This window comes from Papilio polytes, unplaced genomic scaffold (assembly GCF_000836215.1).
Source record: "Papilio polytes unplaced genomic scaffold, Ppol_1.0 DF822067.1, whole genome shotgun sequence".
In the NCBI taxonomy this organism is placed as follows: domain Eukaryota; kingdom Metazoa; phylum Arthropoda; class Insecta; order Lepidoptera; family Papilionidae; genus Papilio; species Papilio polytes.
This window is the reverse complement of record NW_013527137.1, coordinates 4811953-4827874: the sequence shown is the minus strand read 5'-3', so window position 1 is coordinate 4827874 and position 15922 is coordinate 4811953.

Here is a 15922-nt window from a genome sequence, read left to right as displayed (position 1 = left end):
CTAAGTATATAACGCATCTTCATAAGCAATGCTGTATGTTTTCTCGGCACATAATATCGGTTTTATTGTTATGTAAAACCGTCATATTTACTACTAAATTCTGTCCCTCTTGGATTTTCACATCAATATTTATGTAAAAATTAGCTAAAAGTGTCTATTTTACGAAATTCATAACTACTAAATTCGATATAATAGGTTTTACCTAATTTGTTTTTTAAAATACAACGAAAAATATGAATTTAAACAACGAATATTAATTACAAATGTTTGCGAGAAACGAGTTATTTCATTAATTTGAGTTATAAATGAGAGCACTCAAACTTCCTCGCCCATTTACATTCTCAAGGACAAACTCAACTAATTGAATAAGTTCTTCAGTTGTATGACAGAAATATAATAATTGTCATATCGTTAACACTTTCAATGCCACCACATAGACCGGCTTGTTTCGTTCTTAAAAGAACCGATATATTATAAAAGTTGACAAACCAGCAAGCGGCCACCTGAATCTACCTAAATGGAAAGCGATCGCTGCCCATAAACGTCCGCAAATCCAGATGCGTTGCCTACCCTTAAATGACGGATAAGGAGAGCCACATAAAGAGGACACTTCCCATTCCTATGTCTCCTCGACGTCTCCTCCACCGTCAAATCCACTTTTCCTTCAGATCCTCACCTCTAAAGAAAACGGTGGAAAGGGAAAGGGACTAAAATTAGGCCTCCAGAGCACTCATCAACGAAACGCGAAATTGCTTCCACTTCACGCCTGTTTTCTATGTGGTCGTGGTATTACACCGGGCGAGCCGGCCCATTGCGAAGATGTTAAAGCGGACTCTACCACTGTTTAAACCGATGTTAGAATAATAAATAATTGCGACGTTTCACTAAAATGTTAGCAATTACTTATATTTACATCTTATTAGCTACTAATATTATAAATGCGAAACTTTAGATAAATGTTTTCATGGATGTTTGTTACTCGGTATCTAGAGATACCGGTTTTGGAGAACGGATCAACGGATCTCGATGAAATTTGGCATAGATCTAAAGCATAGTCAAGGAAAACGTAGCCTGTTCCCTTATTATTATTGTTTTAATTACTCACCGATTGAGTCACGGACAATTATTTTTAATCCAAAAATAATATACTCATGTAGTGATAGTGAGTTAACGCTGCATAAGATAGAAATTCAATTTCTAACTTCAATATTAAACATCAAATTAATTCAAAACGTTGCTAGCGCTGTTCGGTATAATTTTACCTCAATTTCTCATTATCATCATAAATAATGTTAAAACCGATCCGATTGTGTTATAAGTTATTAAGCAACTTAGTAAAAACATAAATAGGTAATCAACTTAAAAAATATGACAATAGGTATCAAATATACCTAATAGAATAAAATTATACAGAGGAAAAATGTACAGAGAAACTGGGCAACATGAAGGTATCCCCAATAGTACACTTTTTACTATTAGGTTTTACTTTAAAAATGTTTGCTTTGAAACGAGAAAAACTTTGATTTTACGTAAAAGGTTCATCGTAAACTATCAAAAGCAGCAAGTTAATGACAACATAGCTCAAACTAAATCGTTGCGAGTTCATTTCTTTAAGTGCTCTCGATCGCTAGTGAGTCGGAACGTTTTCGTTTAAAAACGGTTATTCCTTTTTTAAATTCGTTTAAAAAAATAAATCCAATAAAAAAATCTACAACGAATGATATCGTTTATTTATTTATTTGCAAAATAGGTGACTGCGTGATGACAGCTTATCGCGAGATCGATTTTAAACGGTAAATGATTTTATATCCTCTTCAAAAAGATATAAATAATTGTAATGTAAACTTTAATTTGGTTAACCACTGGTTGATCGCAGCTTTATAATGACGTCACGAATTCGAAATTCAAAAAGTGGAAATTCATTTTTCAAATATAAAGGTATATTTTGCAAATGAATACAGAGTTATGTGGCCTCTTTTGACCTGTATTTATTAACATGTGCAAATGAAGTGAGATACATATAATGGTACACCCGAGGCCCGCGTGAATAATGAAATAAACTCCATTACACCCGCTGCAATCAATAATGCAAAACCGGATTTCTCTTTAACGATACTCGCACGCAAATATTCAAATATAATTACACCGTGGAAATTAAGATGTTATGCTAGTAATTTTACAGTATGCTAGTAAGTTTCGTGATTATTCTATATTTAACTTGCAATTTACTTAATGCAATTTAGTTTACCCAATTTTAATAATAGCATTGTATTCAAATGATTAAATGGTCGCTAAAGAACTCCCTTAGTTAACGACTTATAACTCTGAGTGTGTCAGTTTTAACCAAAAGTAATATGAAAACTCCCAACCAATTTCCACTGCGTTCATGACATCTATGTACCTATCATATTAATATTTCTGTCTATCAAAAATATACCGAAAAGAATCCGAAATTGTATTTCTAAAACTCGCTTACTTACCAATGGAATTTTAATACCACTTTTTTCGTAAGCCAAAAGAAATAGAACTATCCTCCTATTTGCATAAAACTGCATTGTAACTTAGGATAAAATTCCAAAGTTGAATAAGCAACACTTATAAATTAAAACAGTAGTAGTAGTAGAAAAATATAAAGAAAGCAGTGCAATAATTAAAGCTAATGGTTCCACTAAATTGGAGTCGTGCCATCGTGATTGTGTAAAGAATCTAGATAACACTCCAACCGTACGTGCACTTCTTATACACTGGTATTATCTAACGTCTGTGTCTAAAAGAAACAATGGACAGACACTGTTTGCATTCTTACACTCATTAAATTAAAAAAAAATGGCAAACTGTACTAAAAATACAGGCGAATTGTTAACTCCGTCTTTTGGTCGGTTAATAACAAGTGACAGGCAAGAAAGGGTTAAATTAAGAACAAAAAAGAAAAATATTCTCGCACATAAATATTTTTTTATGAAAAATAAACAAAGCTGACTTTTTTCAGAAAGATTCTCTACCTTCTCTTTGAATCAAGGGCGTATAATAATCACTAAGTAATATTTAAGGCATGTCCCACAACTGGCTGATAGAGACTTAGATACCTAAAAATAACGTCACTGTCAGATAAGGAAACAAAATCCGATATTTCCATCACATATTTTACACGTTGGATTGTTGTCAGACAATTTTCAATTTGGTGGGGTCTTATTCGTTTAAATAATGCATCATATGAAATGAATATTAAAATTAAAATGAGAGTAACTATTCACCATTTCTTTACAAATTTAGACTCATTTATTTACATTTCAACTAGTGGAATAGAAATATAAATTTGCTGTCACAAGCACACGACATTTTATGATTCAGGAAAATATTTCCCACCTTTTCCGCATGTAAATGGAGGCGACGAATCTTAAAAGTACATTTTCATTCTTGTCATTTCGCGGTTAGCATTGTTTTAAGCCTTGGTAAATATTTTACAAGTAGGCTGATCTGCTTTTAAGAATTTATAAGTACGTAACCTGTATACGAGAAGTATCTCCTCATGTTTCTGGTATTAATCTATACTAATATTATAAAGAGGAAAGATTTGTATTTTTGTATGTATTGAAATAACTCAAAAACTATGAATCCGATTTCAAAAATTCTTGCACGATTAAAAAGCTTTGTTTTTTAATTTTGTTAAATTCGCGCGCAACAGCTAGTAAAATATAAATTACTAGCTGTTGCCCGCGACTTCGTCCACGCAATATAAGGATAAAAAAGTAGCTCGTCTATGTCAGCTACCGTTCAGGGAAAGTCCGGTCGAAGCGACGTAGTATAAATTATTGATTTTTTAATCGATAAATTAATTTATAAAAGTGTTTTATATTTGTTTAAGTCTTCGGATTTATTACACTTTTATTATCAGATTATCATAAAATTTTACAGCTAATTTCACTGTAAAAACTTTTAGTCGCTTGTTTTCCACAAAACTTTTAATGTTTTCGTTACTAACTTGTGAATTTGAGTGTTGGCGTGAAAAAAACAACGTTTGGACGCCAAATAATGTGTTGAAAACTAATTTAGCTGTTTTTACTTGACTTTATTCATATTGATTTACACTAAAATAGTAATAAAAGTCGTGACTAACAAATAATCTCATTGTTCGGATCCAGGCCTTTGTTAAGGCTTTCATAATTTTATTTTTACATTCAACAGAAAGACGATGGCGGTTTTATAGCATCAACACTTTAAAATTTACTTTGTACGTTTTTACAAATATTTAATACAAACAATATTGCAGTCCGAGACATACGAGCAAAAAATTCTTCCCAAAAGATACTTAAGCTTGCCGTATAATATCCAAACAAACGTGAATTAACGATCAATACAAAAACCGATCAAAGCACTTCAAAAAAAAAAATGTCACAAAACCAACGTACCGATGTTAAAACTCCGATAACTCCAACATAAGCCGATTTGATACAGCCGGTTGATCAGGATCCGATATCCCTGGATCCGGATTAAAGTATCGCAAAACTTATTCTACCCTTCAGTACTATGGATACGTAGTCTTGTACGAGAGTTATTATTTAATTATATACTTGTACATATACAATGTTTTATGTGAATTACACATGCAATTGCAAAATGCAATTCATATACAATATCCATGTTATAAATCTGAATTAATATATCTATTACAAGCTTTCGCTCGCGCCTCTGTCTGCGTAGAATTTAAAATAATTAAAGTAAGTAACCTGTGTGCTCTTCCAGACTATGCTCTACATCTGTTCGAGCTCTCATCCAGAACCAACTCTCTCTAACAAACATCCATCTATCCATCCATCGATCTATACTTTCTCATCTGTAATATTAGTAAGATAAACTAGTATAGTCCGTTCCCAAAAAGTGAAAAGTCGTGGTCATTTTTGAAGAATATACACATTTGTTTTCCAAATACACACCCTACAAATGAAATCAGTGTTTCTTTCAACGCTATTTAAATTCTGTTATTTAAAAAATACAAATAATTTATTAAACTCTCTTTTGATTTAATGCCTAATAACAACTATAAATTTCAATTGCCTCGTTAGTTCTGTGAACTGCTATAACTAAATACAGAGAAGTCAAGTTGTCCGCACCTTTGACCCCATTAGGCTAATACCGTCGTGTAGTCGGTGCTTTTCCCTCATCTAATTTACATATTCTTCTTATTTTTATTTTACAAAGGAACGATAAATTATCATTTATGATATTCATATCTTTTGTGTTATTATCCTTAGTAGTTTTTGCACGCGACTTCGTCCTGGTATTAAACAAATCTAGTAATAAATATAACCTAAGTTACTCAATGGTTAACGTAAATTTATATTGGTGAAAGCATTTCTGAAATCAGTCGATAGGTTTTGAGTTTAGTAAAGAGAGAAAGAGATATATTTCTTAATTAAGTATCCTTAGAAGTCTGCAAACGCAGATTAAAGTATGATAGTACAAGCTGTGTAAACCTCTTAGAGATTCTGCTCGTTACAAGCTTCAAAGGTTCGTTAATATCTGCAGTAAGCCGCTCTTAATATTAGAATCTTCTGAAACATCGGACAATATAGAGATAGTACTTGTAATGTCTTATTTATATTTCTTTATGCACTATTATTATTATTTTATTCACCCAAAATTTTTCCTTGCCCCAAGGACCAATTTTTCCTCGGTCCAATACAGCGGACTGTCCTCCAGCATTTTTTAAGCAATTTATAAACATTTTTTAAAGATTTAAATCCACATGAATTGTTTCTCTTTAACTGTTCAATCTCTTTCCTAATTTTTATACGATTAAACGAAATCGCTAAAACTAACCTACAAAAAATTTTCTTGAAAAAATTCCAAACGTTTAGTCCGAATAGAGATGGCGCAAAAAACGAACGTCGGCAAAGAATTTCATTGGTCATGTCAGGAGCTATTCAACTGTAAACTTTCGGAATTTATCTAACATTCAAACGGAGGCGTCGTATGATTTATTGGTTGTAAAGTTTTTTTTTATGTAGAATTTAAGAAAGTTGATCTGCAATATTGGTCTAACTCTATGGCAGACCATAGTACAGATAGTAATAGTACAGATACTAATATCTATACTTCATATTATAAAGAGGAACTACATGTATTTTGTTTGTATTAAAATAACTCAAAAACTAATGGACCGATTTCTAAGTCCACGTGGACGAACAACAGCTCGAATTATTTTTATCTTTTAGCTTTTATAAATGTGTATAAATAAATGACAAGGACTTCTTTTAAACCGTCTGACCGTAACACCGTTAAATCTTTATACATTTATATAAAAATGTAAGCTTCCGATTACTTCGTCGGCCTCTAAAATTGTAAATCCGTAGATAATGGCCAGTGCTGTCCATCGCCTGATTGTAATCCCACAGTCCAATTCACAAGCTGTGCCTTTTAAAATATAAGAACTATTAAATTCTGACCAAAGAATCTCCATATTTATAACTAGCTTTCGCCCGCGAATCCGCCTGCGTGGAATAAAAAAAAACAAAAGCGAATAGCCTATGTTTCTTCCAGACTATCCTCTACATCTGTACCGATTTTCATCGAAATCCGTACAGCGGTTAAGGCTACAAACTCTAACAAACATCCATCTATCCATCCATACATCTAAACATTTCCATTTATAATATTAGTATGATTAGTATGGTTACGACGTTACAAATTTGTATACAATAAGGGCAAAAAGATATGCCTTAAAAAATCCATGTTGAAATTATAGAAGTTTACTTAAATTAAATCAAATTATTAAATTTTCTAGAACAATGTTCTTAGTAGTAAAAGGAGACAATTTCAGAACGTGTGAATAATGACATCAAAAATTCGATGCGGGATAAGAAAAGTTTTAGTTTTAAAATAAACCACACAAGCAGCGGCACAGAGTCGGAAGTTACCAGACATATTATTCTAGTGTTCAAGTTTGCTTACGAGAAAACGTTATAAAATTTGTTAAAAATTTCACTACTTCAAACTGAAACATTAAGCTGTAAAAATACTAAAGATAGTTGTGGAAAATATGAAACATAAATTTTTCTTTCATATAAAGGATTTTTTTGTACTAAACCTCTGAAAATAAAGTCGCATTAAACTTGTCTTATAAAAAGGGCCAATTAAATAAACTAGATAAATATGTTTCTCAGACATCTCAATTGAATGTTTGTTAAGATAAAAGCTTTCTGAATAACGCAACCATTTAAGGTACTATTTCATATATTTTTCAATATTTGTTACACTAATAATAGCCAGAGTCCAGTTCATTTTTCTTTTATATTTAGTCTATTTTATTAAGAAAAATAATATCTGGGCATTATCCTACGCTACAGTAAACCTTCATTGTAATTACCCAATCCAAAGGGTTTCAATTAAACCAAAAAAATCAACCTAAAGCTTAGGTATTCAAACCCTAATCAAGGACTTGTGTATTTTAGGTTCGAAAAGATTTAAAGCTTACAAAAGTATCTTTTTGCTTCTTTATTACTTAATATTAAACATTATTTAAATGTCTTCCAGATAATCATTGAAACCTTTCATTTAATTACCGCAGTCCCTTCACAATACCTTTAGTTAAGGTAAAAATTAATTAATTTAATAAATTAGATATTGCCTTGATTCCTATGCCTGCCTTTTGTTTACATCATCAGCAGAATCCTCATTTTCATTTCACAAACCAAGCACAGTGAGAGAAATTTAATAAAATCAAATTACAACCGTGGACGCCTTCGTCCTGTCAAATTATTTCGTCTTGCGATATTTGATTTCTAATAGCCCTTCATTGTTTCTACTAACAGCTTAAAATTATTCAAATTGTGACTTAAATTAAGAAAGGTATGCTGTTATTTTAGGCATGTAAAAAGGTTTTATGATATGGAATGGTTAAGTACTACTAATATTAATCATGTGTTTAAATTTTGTGAATAAAAGGCATTTATATTTTATTTATTTAATATTAATGGATTGCTGAAGTATCCGTTTATTTTATTATCACCTAGTGATACATTAGTGTTAGGTTGAAATAAATTTCAACGAAGTAAAACTCATATTACGTAGTTCGGAAACGCACTTCATGAATTTATCGAAACAAAAACAGTTAAATATAGCTGGGAAACTGACCATAAATTTTCTACTCTAGAAAAACACAGTCAACGTTTTTACATTAGATTAATTTGCATTTTAAATATATATAAGTGAATAGTTACATTATAGTAAAGACATATCGACCTACATGCGATTTAGTTCAGCTGGTGGTTAGCACAAGTTAACAATGCAGCCAGATGAGCACATTCATGAAACTCGATGCTATTATATCGACTGTCCCGTTGTACAATATTACTCAGCGATATATGTATTGAATACGACAATGTCTCATTATTTTAATGCAAAAAGTAATTACTATTTGTAAGTGTACGACCATACACGTACTTGGACGATTCGATACAGATCAGTTGAAGACGGGTCTATTTTAACGATGACTGGATCCGTGTATGGGAAATTTCGATGTTAAAAACAGATCACCTGATTTGAAATAAATATATTATCATTAAACATTTGAAAATTAGACTTTAGATACAAATAGCTACTTAGTTTTAGTTTAATTAAACTTAATTAAGTAAATTGATGAAATATGTCAAACTAATGTCTTATTTAAATTCAAGTCGATTAACTCCCGAATAAATACATTTTATCGGTCTAACAAAAAAGTATTCAATACAAAGCAAAAATTAAAAAACATTCGGACTATAGTAAAGCTATTTAGAATATTCTGTTAGTAAAAATTTAATCCCACTTTCATGTTACTGGATAAGCACTAAAGCGTTTTGATGAAGTGTCCATTTCACGCGCTGCTGCGGATTAAAATATTTTAATACACACAACATGCAGTTTGATGTCGATTATTAAATTACACAAACTAGAATTATTATCAAAAGTCTAAACAATCAAAGTATACAGTTGTATAGTGACAGCGTGCGTACACCTTTGACTAAACTATCGCACAACTGTTGTGCGATTGTCGATTGTTCCGCAGACAATTCAATTGCTCATAGGAAGCAAAGAATAAACAGTTGTGCCATAGTTTTGTATCAGGTCTACGCACGCTCTAATAGACACCCCGTTCTAAGATTAACGAGCAAAATATTTTTTTATAGTTAGAAGAATTCAGCATCTAAAAGATTATGTTACTAACTCCGAGTTTCCACTATCATGAAACACCCAATGTGTGACAGTTGAAACTAAAAGTATTTCGTTTTTTTATGAATGAAAATCTCTGCATAGCTTTCTAAACCACTCACTCTCTAAAGTACTCAGTGCATTTTATATCTACTAATACAATCACATAAAGGGAGTTCTTTATTACGACATTGTAAAGGTCATAAAGTTTATATGTCTAATAAATTGATGTATCCCATCTTATGGGAACAATTTTTTATCTACCATTACAAGGTCGTAAATTTCCGTACATTTTACAACATGTTGTGGCTTATCAACATCTTTTATTTTTTATACTCTGATTTCCAATCATATCGAAATTATGTTATTTATATAAAAATATCATTTTATGTTGTGTACAAAGAAAACTTCAATTTAATCCACGACTACAAGCCGAATACTATATTAAACCTCATTTTTATTAAATTCCGGTATGTTTTTATCTTTGTAAATCAGGATATTTTACGATAAAACCAATAAGTCGCATATCTATGTAAAATTCGCTATCTGAATTAGTAAAAAACATTTTATTACATCTCACCATTTTTATAAAATCACTGAAGAAAATAGCATAATGGCCGCCATTCATTTACTTAGTAGCTGTTCTGTTTACATAATTTTTGCGTTCAATTGGAATGAATTAATGAAACACGCTTGAGGTTGGCCATAGACTAAGTTTTATATTCTTAATAGACAAAGACCAGACATGATTAAGTATGCCAAACAGTTAATAGTACTTTAACTCTGTACAGTTTAGAGTTGTTTCAATTTATTCACAAGCAATTTCTATGAGTGTTAGATAAAAGGGTCATAAAGTACACAACCGCGCGTCAGCACTTTGTTTTGCACTAGCCATAAAGTACGTGCAGTAAACAGTAAGAGACACCTGGGTACATCGTGTTTTGTTTAATTTACGACTCCCTTCAAGTTACAGCAATGCTTCACGTCACTTCCTTGTTTTGTATCCAAGATTAGAGAAGCATTAAATTGTATAATTATTTACACCAATTTTCTATTTATCTATACCTTCTATGTTATAAAGAGGAAAGATTTGTATTTTTGTATGTACTGAAATAATTAAAAAACTACTATACTAATTTAAAAGGTAATTTCTCTGTGAGAGACATAGGGCATATACTTCTACTATTTTACAATTTCACGTAAGTGAAGTCATGAGCACCAGCTAGTGTTTACTAAATATCCAAATAATTTAGTACAGAAAAAAATAAATGATTAAATTTTTTTATTTGATAACAACATAAGCGTGTTTAAGTTTAAAGTAAATTATCACGTAACATTTTCTAATAACACTTATTTTCTCTTTAATATTGTCCCTTAGTTTGTGCTCAACTCGTAACTTGCTGTCGTAAAATTTGGGTTACTAATAAAATAACTGCAAAAGGTAATGTAAGGGATACCACTATATTTTATGTTGTTTTAACTACGGGAAGTAGTACTCGATACGATATACAGAAGTAAAGAAACAAAAGACTCTGTACTCACGAAACATTTGCATAAAACGTGTTCAAATACCACACGTTTAAAAACTAATTTATTAACCCTATAAAAACACTTCTGTTCTCAAATTACTGAGAACTTACATGTTATATTAATAACAAAATAATATTATATATTTTCTACAACATAAATCTATCTACGACAAATATCATTAGAGAGAAGCAAGCAAAAAATAGTGCAAAAAGCTCGTTCAAAAGATCTTTACGTTCAGTGCACCTCATACACGACTAATAACTGCAAGTAAGTTAACTATTTGAAATGTTATGTAATACAATTTGAACATTTCGTTTATTGTACTCGTTTGGAATAACATTTACGTTTTCACGCTACCTTAATTTTCTTTGAAAAAGCACAGATAATGTATTTACGCATGGATGTTAAATAAATGGCTTATGTTTGTCTAAAAATGAAGATGTGAAATAAAATTTTTCAAGCATATTAAGTTTTATTTTAAAAAAATAAGTTTAAGAAAGTTTCGAATAAAATGCATTATGCAAATGTAATTAAAATCCAAGATAAAAACGCAGTGGCCATAACGAAACTGGTGATCGTTTCTCCTTAGAATTACTTTTTATCTTTTACATATCGCTTTTTAGCTAAAATTCTATTATTTTACTTCATCTGTAAAACTTACTTTCAACTTCTTGTAATTATCACATTTCTGTCATTTTTCATACTATTTAGTCACTAACCACTACGTTTACCTTAAAAAAAGATATAAAAACTTATTTACATAAAAAAAAATTGTTTTTTTTTTTATAAAACTTTTTTATATACCTTGTATCATCTTGCATATTTATTTTTCTTTCATAAATTCATAAATTATACCGAAACGCCGTAAGCGTAGATTTTTAGTAATTAATGTATGAAAAAAATTTTCCTGCTGTTTTCGATGCCCACGATACAGGCATTGCCTAGTGTGGGCATCACCAGATTAATCGTATATTAACCACAATTTGTATTTATCTATTAATTGGTATAACTGTAATTGTAATTGTTAATCTCTTATTTTACAATAAAATAATTTCTATTTTTATTTCTATTTTATATATTTTTAAGTTTCTAATGCATTGAATATTGTTTATCTCATAAAAACAAAAGTGATCATTTTATTTCATTTTTAACTCGATGCGTCATAAAAGTCAAGTAAAAACTAACTGCAGTTCACGATACCGGGGGAAATTCGAGCAATAAATATCACGAATAGCGCACGAGAACTGAATGGAAATTCGTTTCAGGTCCATTTTGCAGCGGTCGAGTTTGATAGTAACTTATAAGTTTATTCCGTTACTAACTACATTAAAAAAATAAGTTGACTTGAACATATGCGCTAGTGGTCTGGAACAACTTTAGAACTATTGGATAATGTCGCTCAAATAACTTCGACCAGGATATTTTATTAATTGTACTTTGTACAATTTATGTAACACGTCTTTATATGCGTTAGACATAGTTATAAGATTCGAATGCCTTCTTTTTTCTTTAGACTATCCTCTTTGATTACATGATTTTCATAAAACACAATAAACAGATATATTTATTTATTTACTAGCTTTCGCCCGCAACTTCGTCAGCGTGGTATTAAAAAAATGAATAGCCTATGTGTTCTTCCAGACTACATCTATACCAAATTTCATCAAAATCCGCTCAGCCGATTAGGCTACAAACTCTAACAAACATCGATCCATCCATCCATCTAAACTTTCATATTTATAATATTAGTATGAAGTATGATATGATAAAATTTATGTATCTAGAAAATATCGACATTAGGAACGTAATAGTTTGTTATATTTTGATGTAAGATGTTTGTGACCACGTCATAAAGCTAACGTTAGTATTGTTTCTCTGTTAAAATTCTAGGAATAAGCAGGAATCTAGAGCGATACCGTTTGTTGTTACAGCTCTAGACAGTTTCGCTTATTAAGGCAAATCTATACGGAAAACATTTACACAGGGTATATTACCTCAATATACTGGTTTAGCTAACATATTCAATAACTCAATTTAATTTAAATTTAACCAAAACAATGAGTAAGTATCTAAACAATTTGAATTATACTAATTGTTAAGTTTACATGTAGTACAATAGATGTCGCTAATTATTGTTATTAAAAATGTTCTTTTCACAATACAAAGTTATGAATGTTCATATCTTAATAAAAAAAAACTCCCAACTAATAATTTTATGCCTATCGTCTTGGTTTAAACTCATTCTTGTTCAGCGTAGTGGTCAATAAGTTTTTATTGTGTACAGATATCTCGTTAAAACATTCTTAGTGAATGTCTATTCAAAGTTGCATAAAATACACATTTTTCTATGAACAAACTGTAATGCTCTAGAAAATAATCGAAATAAGAATATGAGAGCAATTAAAACATTGTAATAGGCAACTTAAGAAAATACAAACCTTAAGAAACATTCTTTGTGGTTAACGTTTGTAGAAACAATACGCTCGGCTTGAAGTGGCTTCGCGGAAAGCATTACTCGTTCCGTATTGTTTATGAAAAATGCAAGTAATATCAGACTCAGGATGAAAGTGCTTTATGGTTAAAACATGATCTTTACTGCGCTCTAACCTCGTACTTTGAAGTATTATACCTAATCATTTATTTGTGAAGTTACTGGCTGTTCGCGACTTCGTCCGCATAGAGAAAAAAAATGCCTATGTGTTCTTCCAGTCTATTCTTTACGCCCTTGTCATCGAGGTCCGTTCAGCCGTTTAGGCTACAAACTCTAACATCCATCCATCTAAACTTTCGCATTTATAATACTAGTAAGATAATAACCAATACGGTTGCTTATTAAGATTTCATTTATCGTATTAATTTTCCAAATGAATAAACAATAAGTATTTGCGATTTTTATTCTTGCAACTAACATATGTTTGTCATCAAGTGACAAAAATTTTAGCTTTAATTTTATGGATAATGGTAAAATTTAATTTGCATACGTACCCCACACACAAACCCTATAATATTTAAGTGCAGCTTATTATCGGGATACTTGTTATTTAGTGTTTTAGGCAACCTTAAGGTACCACACGTACAAGCTACCTCATTCATGCAATTAACCTAATAACTTCACTAACCTAAATTGTTTGAACGAAGTCTCATATTGAAAATGATATTGATACTTTTTAATCCATCTCTATTTAATTAAAAAAGATCCAACGTTAAGTGACATTGTAAATAAAATTCATAGAATGTATAATAATTGCTCTTTTCAAGTCAAAAAAATCAAGACCTATTTATACGATGCAGGTTTCTTACCCATTATATACAATAAAAACTAAGGTTTTGGTGTAAACCTATGTAATATTATTATTTAATAATACATCATCTCTAGCTTACTATACGTCCCCACTGAAGGGCTCGAAGCCTACTCTAGTTATGTTGACTAGGACTTAGGCAACCACGCTGGTGGACTACTGGTTGGTTGACTTCACACAATCTATGAATTTCATCGCCGATATCTGCAGGCATCACGATGTTTTCTTTCACCGTAAGATCAAAGGTAAATTTTTTACATAAGAAAATTCGAAATATCGAAAACCGCATTGTACACGGCGAGATTCGAATCCAAAATCTGTAGATTACAAGTTAAGTGCTCAAACTCCAAAAATCTACATACAAAAAAAATGCAAGACAGTTTAGAAATATACCTCGAAACGAATAATACAACTTAAAAGAACATTTAACTCCACAGTTTAAGTAGTTAAGATAAAGGTAGAGCAATAAATCTTATTCTCGTTAGCAGTAACTCGCCGTTGAGAAATGCACGAGTTATCGAACAGTTAAACTTTACTTAAAACATTGGTTAAGACAAAAAAATCGTTACCCAGTTAAAATGACTGATTGGTGTCATTACTGAAACTTCATTTGAGTTTATTTTTCTGATTTTAAATTGAAAATGCATAAAGAACTTGAACATTTCAGGAAAAACTGTTTCAGAAGTTATTTTTATAAGAAAAGCGGGCTATGTTTGACGGGAATACCGATCATAATACTAGAGGTACTATAAACGGTTTCTATTTTTTTTAAATATAACACATTACAGTTTTAGACTAAGGTAAATGAAGAAAATATTTTTTAATTTTTAAACTGGTCCATTTAAAGCGGTAAAGAAATATCTGCTTAAAACCAACCACGAACACTAAAGAGTTGTAGCCAGAGCTTGTGAGCCGCGAAGAATTTACTTTTCCTATATGTGATGTCAGTTGTATTTCTAGAATATATTCATATGAGAAAACTGGCAGAAACTACCTTGTATATTTTAAACGCCTGTTTATTGTAAGTCATTTTGTTATAACGCGTATTAATAAACAATTAATTTAAATGTTAGTAAAAAATAATAGTCGAATTCAATTAATATTTCTATATTTTGCGTTAAAATTAATTATTGGACTGATAGAAATAGTCTACAATTTTCAATGTTTATTTATGCAATATAAAATGAACTAAATACGACTTATTTTTTAATTATTTATAAAATTCACTGCTTTAACACGGGAACTGTCTTTAACTAGTTTAAACGCGAATGAGGTCGTCGGATTAAATACAAAGTTCTTGAAATCCACTCTATTTGTAGAGTAAAGCTTAATACCATCGCTTGTAGTCTAAATAAGGAGGATCCTGGGTAAATGAACAATTTTAATTTGAACGAAGCGAAGTAATTTGTTAAACAAAATTTTTGGAACGCAGCTGTCGTTGAACCAAATTGAAAGCAATATCTGAAACCTTTTTTTAAATTGGATTCGGTATCTTTTAAATAACTCTAAGCGTATATATTCTTAATTAATTATAACAAGCATTTTTTATATTTATTAGTTGGTTCAAGAACATATACTTATGTAACGTAAACGTAGAACTGCTTGGACAATACGTTAATTTTGTCATCCCCTCTGTATGTAAAGCGTGTCACTTTCGTACATACATATACTGTGACCTTGTATTACTTGTAGTGATAAAATATTGATTAAAACAATCTCATAACAGTTGTGCGACAGTTTAGTCAAATGTGCGCCCGCTCCAAATGTTCTTTATGAAAAGGGGCTTATATACTCGGCCTGTTTACATGTAAGATATTGTATTTATATCCGACATTTTTCTTTACTTTAATATTCTTCTCATTGGTTAAAATAAAACAAGGAGTTCAAAATTATAAAAAGTTTTA